The following is a 9,320-nucleotide window of genomic DNA, read 5'->3' as shown; positions in this document are numbered from 1 at the left end:
ATATAATGTCAGCAACATAATGGATCTTGGCCTGGGAGAAATGCTTTACATGGATTTGTCCCAACAGAAATGTTTCCCCTTCTGTCTGACTGATACACCTTGGTCCTTACAATGAGGGAAGAAGAAAACAATGACCCTGTCTTTCCCATCCAATACATCACCGTTGCAGAGATGCAATAATTGAAGAAAAGAACAAACAAAATAAACATGTCCCTCTTAATTGAAATTGAGTTTTGAGTCTTCAGTCAAGTAACAATGCGGAAAATGACATTAAAGGCCTCCTTTAGTTTATTTTAATGTCATCTCTCCGTGTTTTCTCCCTTCTCTTGCTCTGTCTTTCTCCTCTCCCCTTTCTTTTTCTATCATTAAAAGACAGGTGACACATTCTCTGTTTGTGTCTGGATGTGCAACAGGCTCCCGAATAATGGTTTTATTTTCTCACGACTTGTTTGTTTGGACTGCATATCCTGGACAGCTGCGGATGCTCTCTGGAGCGGTTATCAGTCTGAGAAATGACTCTCGCACTGATCCCTTTTCAAATACTCTTGAAAATGAGGCTCTTGCTTGACGTTCCATACATTAGACTGCCTTATTATTCCCACCGATCTTTGCTGTGTATTCTCCACCTGCATGTGGACAGCAACTAAATACCACCAGTGGTCTGAAAGAGAATATATTTTAGCAGCAGAGTCTCTGACTGTGTTAATCACAGGCATTTGTAATGAGATCTTTGTTTGATTTCAAATAAAAACCTTTTCTTCTGTTGTTTACTTATCTAATTCTCTGCTTGCAGGTCACCACACAAAATGATCAAATAGTGATAAGATAACACAGAACACGAGGAATCAAAGACCTAGAGACATGATGAAACTCACAATCCTAAACAAGGATGTGGATTCAAAAAAAGTCCCTCCTTTATGTGTGTGTTTGTGTGTGATCACTGCTGTCAAAGGCTAACCTTAACTTTTAACTTGCTTAATTATATGATCCATTGACGACGAACGTTAAGGATGCATTAAAGTGTTAATGCAAATTCCTTTTAATGACACTCTTTAATGCAGTTTCTTTTATGATGACCTGTTGCGTCACCTGTGCAGAGACCCACAGTGCTACTGACTGAGTGAAAATAAAATACTGAGAGTCTGTCAGGATTACTAATCGCAAAGAGTACAAGAGCTCCTACAACGCACGAACACACTAACACACACTCATATACACGTTCACAGCAACAGTGGGGAGACAGATCCCAGCTGATGTAAGTCACTCGTGTGGAATATTTGTTAGTCCAATGTTAACGGTAGTTCATCAAAATACCTGTCGAAACAACACATTCTCATCACGCAGCGTCACAAAATGGAGAATTCACCCCTGGCACACAGTTTGATGTCATCCATGTAGAGAGAAGGTGGCCGATGGTCGCTCCATTCCGCAGTTGATATCCGTAGCAACCTCCTTGGTATATGCCACACTTTATGTTGACATATGAAATTGGCTTAAAGTTGGCCTTTGCATAGAGTTTTCAATTAAGGTCCTTAGCATCCTGTTGAACTTGTACAGTTCCAAGCATTCCAGGTTCAACATGTCAATCCAGGCAGTGCACAAGTTGGTATGTCTGGTCTTGCAGTCTCTAGTGACAGCTTTATGTACCAGTAGCTGGTGCTTTGTTACTACCCATTCCTCTCTGGGCTCTGCTCATGCACTGATCCATGTGCCTGCTCATCTTAGCTGCTGTGATGCATGACAGAAGGTTACTACTTTAAATTGTTCAGGAAGGTTCCTGTGATCTGTTCTCTGGGCATTGTTATGCCAGGCCTCCTTCTACCATAAACCTGTCCTTTATTCTTCAGTCTCCAGCCATTGTGGGGATAATTATGATGATATCTCCCCCTGACCTGTTGTCCTGGCTCCCCTCTGCCGTAGCATCAATCTCTAATTGTCTTCTTTCACTTTTGGCTTTTCCCTTTCAGGGGTCACCACAGCGAGTCATGTGCCTCCATCTAACCCTGTCCTCTGCATCTTCTTCTCTCACACCAACTAACTTCATGTCCTCTCTCACTACATCCATAAATCTCCTCTTTGTTCTTCCTCTAGACCTCCTGCCTGTCAGCTCCAACCTCAGCATCCTTCTACCAATATATTGACAGTTTCTCCTCTGAACATGTCCAAACCACCTCAATCTGGCCTCTCTGACTTTATCTCCAACACATCTAACATGAGCTGTCCCTCTGATGTCCTCATTCCTGATCCTGTCCATCCTCGTCGCTCCCAAAGAGAACCCCAACATCTTAAGCTCTGCTACCTCCAGCTCTGCCTCCTGTCTTTTCTTCAGAGCCACTGTCTCTAAACCGAACACCATCTCTGGTCTCACCACCATCTTGAACATCTTTCCTTTCATTCTCGATGATACTCTTTTGTCACACAACACACCTGACACTTTTCTCCACCCGTTCCAAACTGCCTGCACTCGCCTCTTCACCTCTTTTCCACTCTCTCCGTTGCTCTGAACCGTTGACCCTAAGTACTTTAAAGTCCTACAAAGACACAATGCAACTCCCTCTGACCTTCTCTGTACTTCTCCATTAGCATCCTCAAAGCAAATACTGCATCTGTTGGACTCTTTCTAGGCATGAAACCATATTGCTGCTCACAAATGCTCCCCTCTGCCCACACTCCTGAACTTCCTCGTGCCACCACCAAGTCTCCTTGTCCACTTTCCTCTTTCCCGATGACACACCGAGTACCCTCCTACCGTCTCCCTGATCACATTAGCTGTAATGGTCCAGTCATCTGGAAGCACCTCCAAACCACCCAGAGTCTGTCTCAGTTCCTCAGTGAAAAATACACAGCATTCTTCCTTTTTCAACTTCCACAACTTCATCCTCGGCTCTGCCTTAGTCCTCTTCATCTTCCTCACCACCAGAGTCATTTTACACACCACCATCTTGTGTTGTCTGGCTACACTCTCCTCTACAATACTTTGTAGTCACTGATCTCTTTCAGACTACAGCGTCTACACAAGATTTAGTCCACCTGAGTGCTTTTACCTCTGCTCTTGTACGTCACCCTACATCTAGATGTTGGGTTTGGAGGTATCCATAGCCCCCACATCCTCTGCATGTAACCCCTCTCGCTAGGGTTAGTTCTATAGTAGCATTTAAATAACTCCCTATTTTAATCACTTGTCCATGAATGTCTTGTACTTGTCCCTGTAGCCCACATGTCATCAGGTGAGTCAGTGTGACTTTGTTTTTTTTCAACTTTCATTCGCAACAAGGTAGGCAGGTTGCATTAAGGGCCTTGCCTAAGGGCCCACACTGGACATTGACCACTCACTAACCGGGAATCGAACGTGGGACTTACTGTACCAAAATCAGTGGCGTCCGTGAAATATATATATATATATATATATATATATATATATATATATATATATATATATATATATATATATATATATACACATACATACAATTAACAATATTTTATGAGAAGAGGTAAAAACATTCCAATTTTTTTATTCCAATAAATATATATGTATATAATTTATATATATATATAAATAAACATACCTACCCTGTGCCACAGTACAAAGGAATATGCAACCTTACTTTTTTGCAAAAAAATAATTGATACAAATCCTTTACATCAAAGCTTTGTTTAATCTATAGGACTATATCCAGTCCCACGCTGATTATTACTGTCACACAAAGTGCTACATGTCTGCTTGTTATATGGCACAGATTGCAAAACAGAGAAAGAGAAAATAGCAAAGGGGGAAGAGAAGAGGCAGGTCAAAGAAAATATTAAAGTGTCCAAAGTTTAAATTGCTTTATGTTAAAAAAAGAAGAAATCTCTGTACAGTGGAAAATGGACCACAATAACAGAATGTTAATACTTTACCATCGTAGCAGAAAACAAGCAGTCCAAAGAATGAACTCAACATGTTTGATAGTTAGGATGTCTTCAAGTTATTTAAGACTTTCTCCAGAAAATAACTAGAGTGAATGATACAATGCTGCTGTCAGTTTGTGACTTATATTTTATTGTGTACATTATTTCTAGGAAAACAAATTGTTTGTAACATCTGAAAATTACTTGATGTGATTTGTCATATAAACTGGCTAATGGGCATGTCAAGAGTCTAAGAATTAAGGAAAGCATTTACTGAGCCAAGTAAGATTGTTATTGTCATTTTTTATGACCGTATGCCTGTGGATTGTCTAGCGTGTGGTTGTTCTGTGCATAAGCACCACATACACTGGTCAGCCATACTATTATGACCCCTGACAGGTGAGGTGGACACCTTTCCCACATTGCGTGTTGGAAACTCCTTCCTATTTCTTATAAATCTCCAGAAGAGGCGATGTTTTCTAAATATGTGAGCACCCCCGAAGAATCTGTCTCCACCCATGGCAAGTGCAAAGCAAGTCCTATAAGATGCATGCAAAATCTGACTTTGGCATATTTGTCTCTATGGATGTGTGTATATCTGTGTGTGCAGCCATGAGGCATAATACTGGATTCTTTTGTATTATCTACACATGTTTGCTCAGTTAATGAGAGAGGGAGTGAGTCAGAAGCCCAATTGTCAGTTGAATGGTAATGCTTCATTTTTGTCTTTAAAGTGCAGACTGTAGCTTTGAGGTAAAAGGATAAAGTAGCACTACCATGATGATTAAAATCAAGGACCATGCCCTGTTTCTTTCCCTGCTCTGCTATACTTCCTGCTATGCTCTGCCACACTCTGCACAGTCCTTCAGGTAAATGCTAATCAAGCAGAAGTCCTTTGAATTCTAAGATGACTCGAAAGAACTTAGACGTGGAAGGAATTTATTTCTAAAATGTTTGCATTTTTTTCTAGATATTGAAAAGTTTTTTAAAACACGACTGGGTGATTAACAGAGTAATGTGCCCAAATCTGGTCACCTACTAGGACGCACTGTGGATAAAGCACATGCAATACCAGGCAGCGGCTCTCATCCAGGAGGCCATAAAACAAGAAATACAATATGAATCCAAGGATTATGTTGTCAGTGGTGGTATGTAGCATATGCAGCTTAGAAATAAGAGGCAATGAGGATAACAACAACAAAATTCAACGCCCACAAAAAGCAGCATATGACTGTGTGCTTTTTTGCAGACTTAACAACTTAACAACTGCCCGTGAATGACTGGATGTCCTCGAGATACACTCACCAAATTCTGCAAAAGTGGAAAAACTCTAATGTGTTTTTATGCCAAAACAAATATGGCAGCAAAGTTGTACTTGGACTTTTTAACCTAACAATGTGTACGTAAAAGAACTTATTCAGTCAGTGGGCTTCATCCATTGTCACTAGTCATAGAAATATGCCTCAGTAGGGGCATATCATCAATGCTGTCCTCAGTGGAATGTGTTTTCCATGACACATTTGTTAGATGTAGGAAATAACAAAAATTTCAGCAGTAACTTAATTTAATATGATATACAGCACATCATATTTATATAATACATAATGTTGCCTGATAACCCTTCATTAGTAGGGAAAGCAAGTGGTGGTGTGTGTGTGTGTGTGTGTGTGTGTGTGTGTGTGTGTGTGTGTGTGTGTGTGTGGAGGATTGTGTATTGCAGTGAAGGATGTCAAAACATAAACGGCTGGCTTTTCATTTACATGTAATGTTGAACGTTTCAGTGCTATTTTCTCTGGTATCACAAAAAACAGTAGCTACTTATTTCTTAATTGTAAACAATATAAATATAATATAAGTAACAATTAATTTAATGTGCAGTTTATAAGTTTGGGAGGCAGAACTCGCACCATGTGAAATTAAAATGAATTACAACACTCACACACTGACTGACAGCTGGATCAGATGTTGTCAATGTCAAATATTAGTAAGATTTAAAAGCTGTTAGCCAGCAGCAATAGTTTTGTTTATGTTGAAAATACAACCCAAGTCTATAACTACTTTGTTTTAACAGGTTTGAATGTGAAATCAGAATTTCATATGACTTGACTCTCTTGACTTTGTCAAACTCGACTCCCCTCACAATGACCACATTTATAGGGACTTGAGTAACCTAACTTATTTTAGAAGCCTGGCGCACAGATATTAACTGTATAATGACAGAAAACACTGCTTTTTGACTTTTCTCTCTCTCTGCATTGGCCTGTTTGTGGGTTCACGCTGCAGCAGAGTGACAGCGTAGGAGGACAGAAAGGAAAGACACATGAAGCTGATCCAGAACCGAAGGAAAATGACCTATTTAGACTTCTACCAGACACTTTGTGTAAATTAAACTTTCTGTCCGACTTTATGCGGAATTGGTTTTAAAAATGAGACGGCATCGCCCCATTAACTCGTTGATGATTTCTACTTTCATTCATACCGTCTGCAGCCTTTGGTTAAGCACATGCGCAGTTGGACAAAGCCAATCAGAAACCTGGTTATGTGTATACATAGCACAGTAACCAGCGTCAGGTTTCTCTGATCCCCTAACCCTATTTCGGAAACCACCTTTGCCACATACGTGACATTTAAGAAATCAGCTTTCCCTGACAGTAGCTGACTGTAACCTGCTCACTTAAGTCTATGTAAACGCCATCAATGACTTAGAACTTGCTTGTTAACTGCTCGGGTTTCAGGTGCCACCTTGTGATCAGTTTGGTCTGTTTACTTGTGCTTAGAATGGGTTTCCTCCAAATCTTTTGTTTAAATTTAACACGTTTTATAGAGATGGGAAGAAGAAGAAAAGGGATCCTTTTAAGAGAAATTGCAGTCGGCATAGAAAAGAATTACCCCCCATTGAGTCTTCACTTCTTATTTTCATTCAACATTAAATTATGGTTGATTTAATTTGGCTTTTCTTGACGAAATAATTACAAAACGGTAGTGGAAAAAGGCCTCTACAAACTAATGCTAATTAAACATATAAAACGGAAAATAGGTGAATGTGCGATGTTGAATAGGTGAAGATTCGAGCCCGTTAAAGTAAATAACTGAAATTATCATTGGTGCAGCCAACTGGTTTCTAAGTCAAACCATGAGTTAAACGGAGATCACTTGAGTGCAGTGAATGTATTTAAAGGATTGAATTATAAATACACCTGTACAATATGTGGATGGTCCAATTACTGGTGAATCAGTTTCATAGCCACAAATACATCAAGAAAACATGAGAACACTCTAATTAACACTGTGAAAAGATTATGGAAAAGCAGAAAGCAGCAGATGGAAGAACATTTCCTAGTCAATAATATTTTTATTACAGTAAATCCATCATTAAGACATGTAAGGACGATGGCACATGTGTTTTTAATCTCAATGACCAAAACGTGTGCAATTGTGTGTAAAAAGGGCTAAATAAAATCTTTACAGAGTTAGATGTACTGTGTGTGTGTGTGTGTGTGTGTAGGTCTGTCTGTCTGTATCTCTGTGTAAAATAGAGCAATAGGTTGCAGCACACAAGCACACAGACTATCAACAGATGCAGGGAAACTAAATTCTGTGGCCATGTTTGGAAAAATCGGAGTTTTCTGACTCGCGCCCTTGATGCCCTTGAACGTAGTGCCTCCATCCCAGTGTGCACCGATTCAACTACAAAATTATCCGCCCACCACACTTTCTCACACACAGCTATAAATGCTAAATTCTCTCTTATAAATATACACAACTACTACCTAGCACAGACTTCCAGGAGATTTCCTGCACATAACCTCTGATAGGTGCAATGCTTTAGGATTGTTTGTTATACATAGTGCACACTATGATAATGCAGTTCGTAATCACAGTGTAACCTTTGGCCTTAAGAAAAAGCAGTAGAAGAAAGGGACAAGCAGCCAAAGTACTTTTGCTGTAATGGTAAAGATGAAGTAGAGATAATTTTTTTTGCTGTAACAACCCTGAATTATCTCCTATTGTGTTTCTGTGACATGGTTAGACATGACCTTCATTCTGCATCTACATCATGTTCAGCCGGACCTTAAACCCAAGGCACAGACTTTTGACTGTGATGCATTAACCAGCAGCACGACATGTGGACTATGGTACCAGCAGATGTTGTAAGACAAGATGAAAAAACGAGGGCCATGAATACAAAGGGGATTTCCAGTTGGGAGAAAACAGCTATCCTGCTATTGTTAGCAATTTTACTTTGTAATGTAACTAAGACTAATGTAGACCGACCAAGGTTTGAACGGTAAGGATTTCAAAAGCCCTAAAAATCTGATTGCAACAGCGAATCTGCAGTTGTTATTTGCATAGTTTTAAAATCAAACCAATCTGTTTCAGCTAGAGATGCACCGATGGACACACTCCACATCAATGTTATTACAAAGCTTTGTGTTTCTGCTACAGTGTTGGTTCATGCACTCACAGAGGCTGCTGATTCTGTTATTAGCCCAACAGCAATCACTGACCTCATATTACCAGACATAAAAATGACTCCAACGAGCTCCATGTAGTGTAATGTACATATTTTAAACATTTCTACAACCAACTCGTTCAATTAAAAGTTGTGCTTGTGAGTTTATACACAGAACTTTAAAATGGACACAGGTACTCTGAATGATTGGTGTTTATTGAGTCTTATCTGCTGCCAGAGACACATGCAACTACATCCAATAGTCCTCAATGTTTGTCCCTCTGTGGACCAATGTTTCTGTCCAGACTGCTGCTGGTAGGCAGTCACCACTGCTGACCAGAAACCCCTTACTATTAAACATACTGTATCCTAGACCTTGATTTGTGCTATTACAAAAGAAGTAGTTGCTTGCTCCATCTGTGAGGGAGTATCACAGTGATTTCTGTTCTGTGAGTCCTGGCCCAGGAGGACTTAAGGGAATTTTTAGGAACTTTGGGCTGATCTTGTGGCCCTGATGCCACCATGACCCTGGCCAAAGCTTTTAAAGAGTGACATGAGAAGTAGTAGGTTTGTTCTTCTCAGCTTTACATATTATGGCTTAGTAGATCCCCTGTTGTAAGGAAAGTAGGTCATTATGATGCACAGGACCTGTATTTTGTCCACTTTTAGGTTACTGCTACTTTTTATCCTGTCATTTACTACAGTTACTAGATGTCATCTAATCACCACACGAATTAGTAATTAATCTGAGCATGCACATGCTCACACACATATAATTATAATTATCTAATTATAATGGCAAAAATTAGCAGAAAACTTAAAAAATAAGAGCCAAAACCTAAGGTATAACTGTATTATAGTATAATATGATATATTCCCATTTTTAGATAAATAGAAATTCATTGGAAAAATGCCTAAATAACAACCTGTTTTAAAGTCATATTCTTTGTCTTTAAAAACTTTCTAATAAAGGTGC

This window comes from Channa argus, chromosome 2 (assembly GCF_033026475.1).
Source record: "Channa argus isolate prfri chromosome 2, Channa argus male v1.0, whole genome shotgun sequence".
In the NCBI taxonomy this organism is placed as follows: Eukaryota; Metazoa; Chordata; class Actinopteri; order Anabantiformes; family Channidae; genus Channa; species Channa argus.
This window is presented reverse-complemented; position numbering follows the sequence as displayed.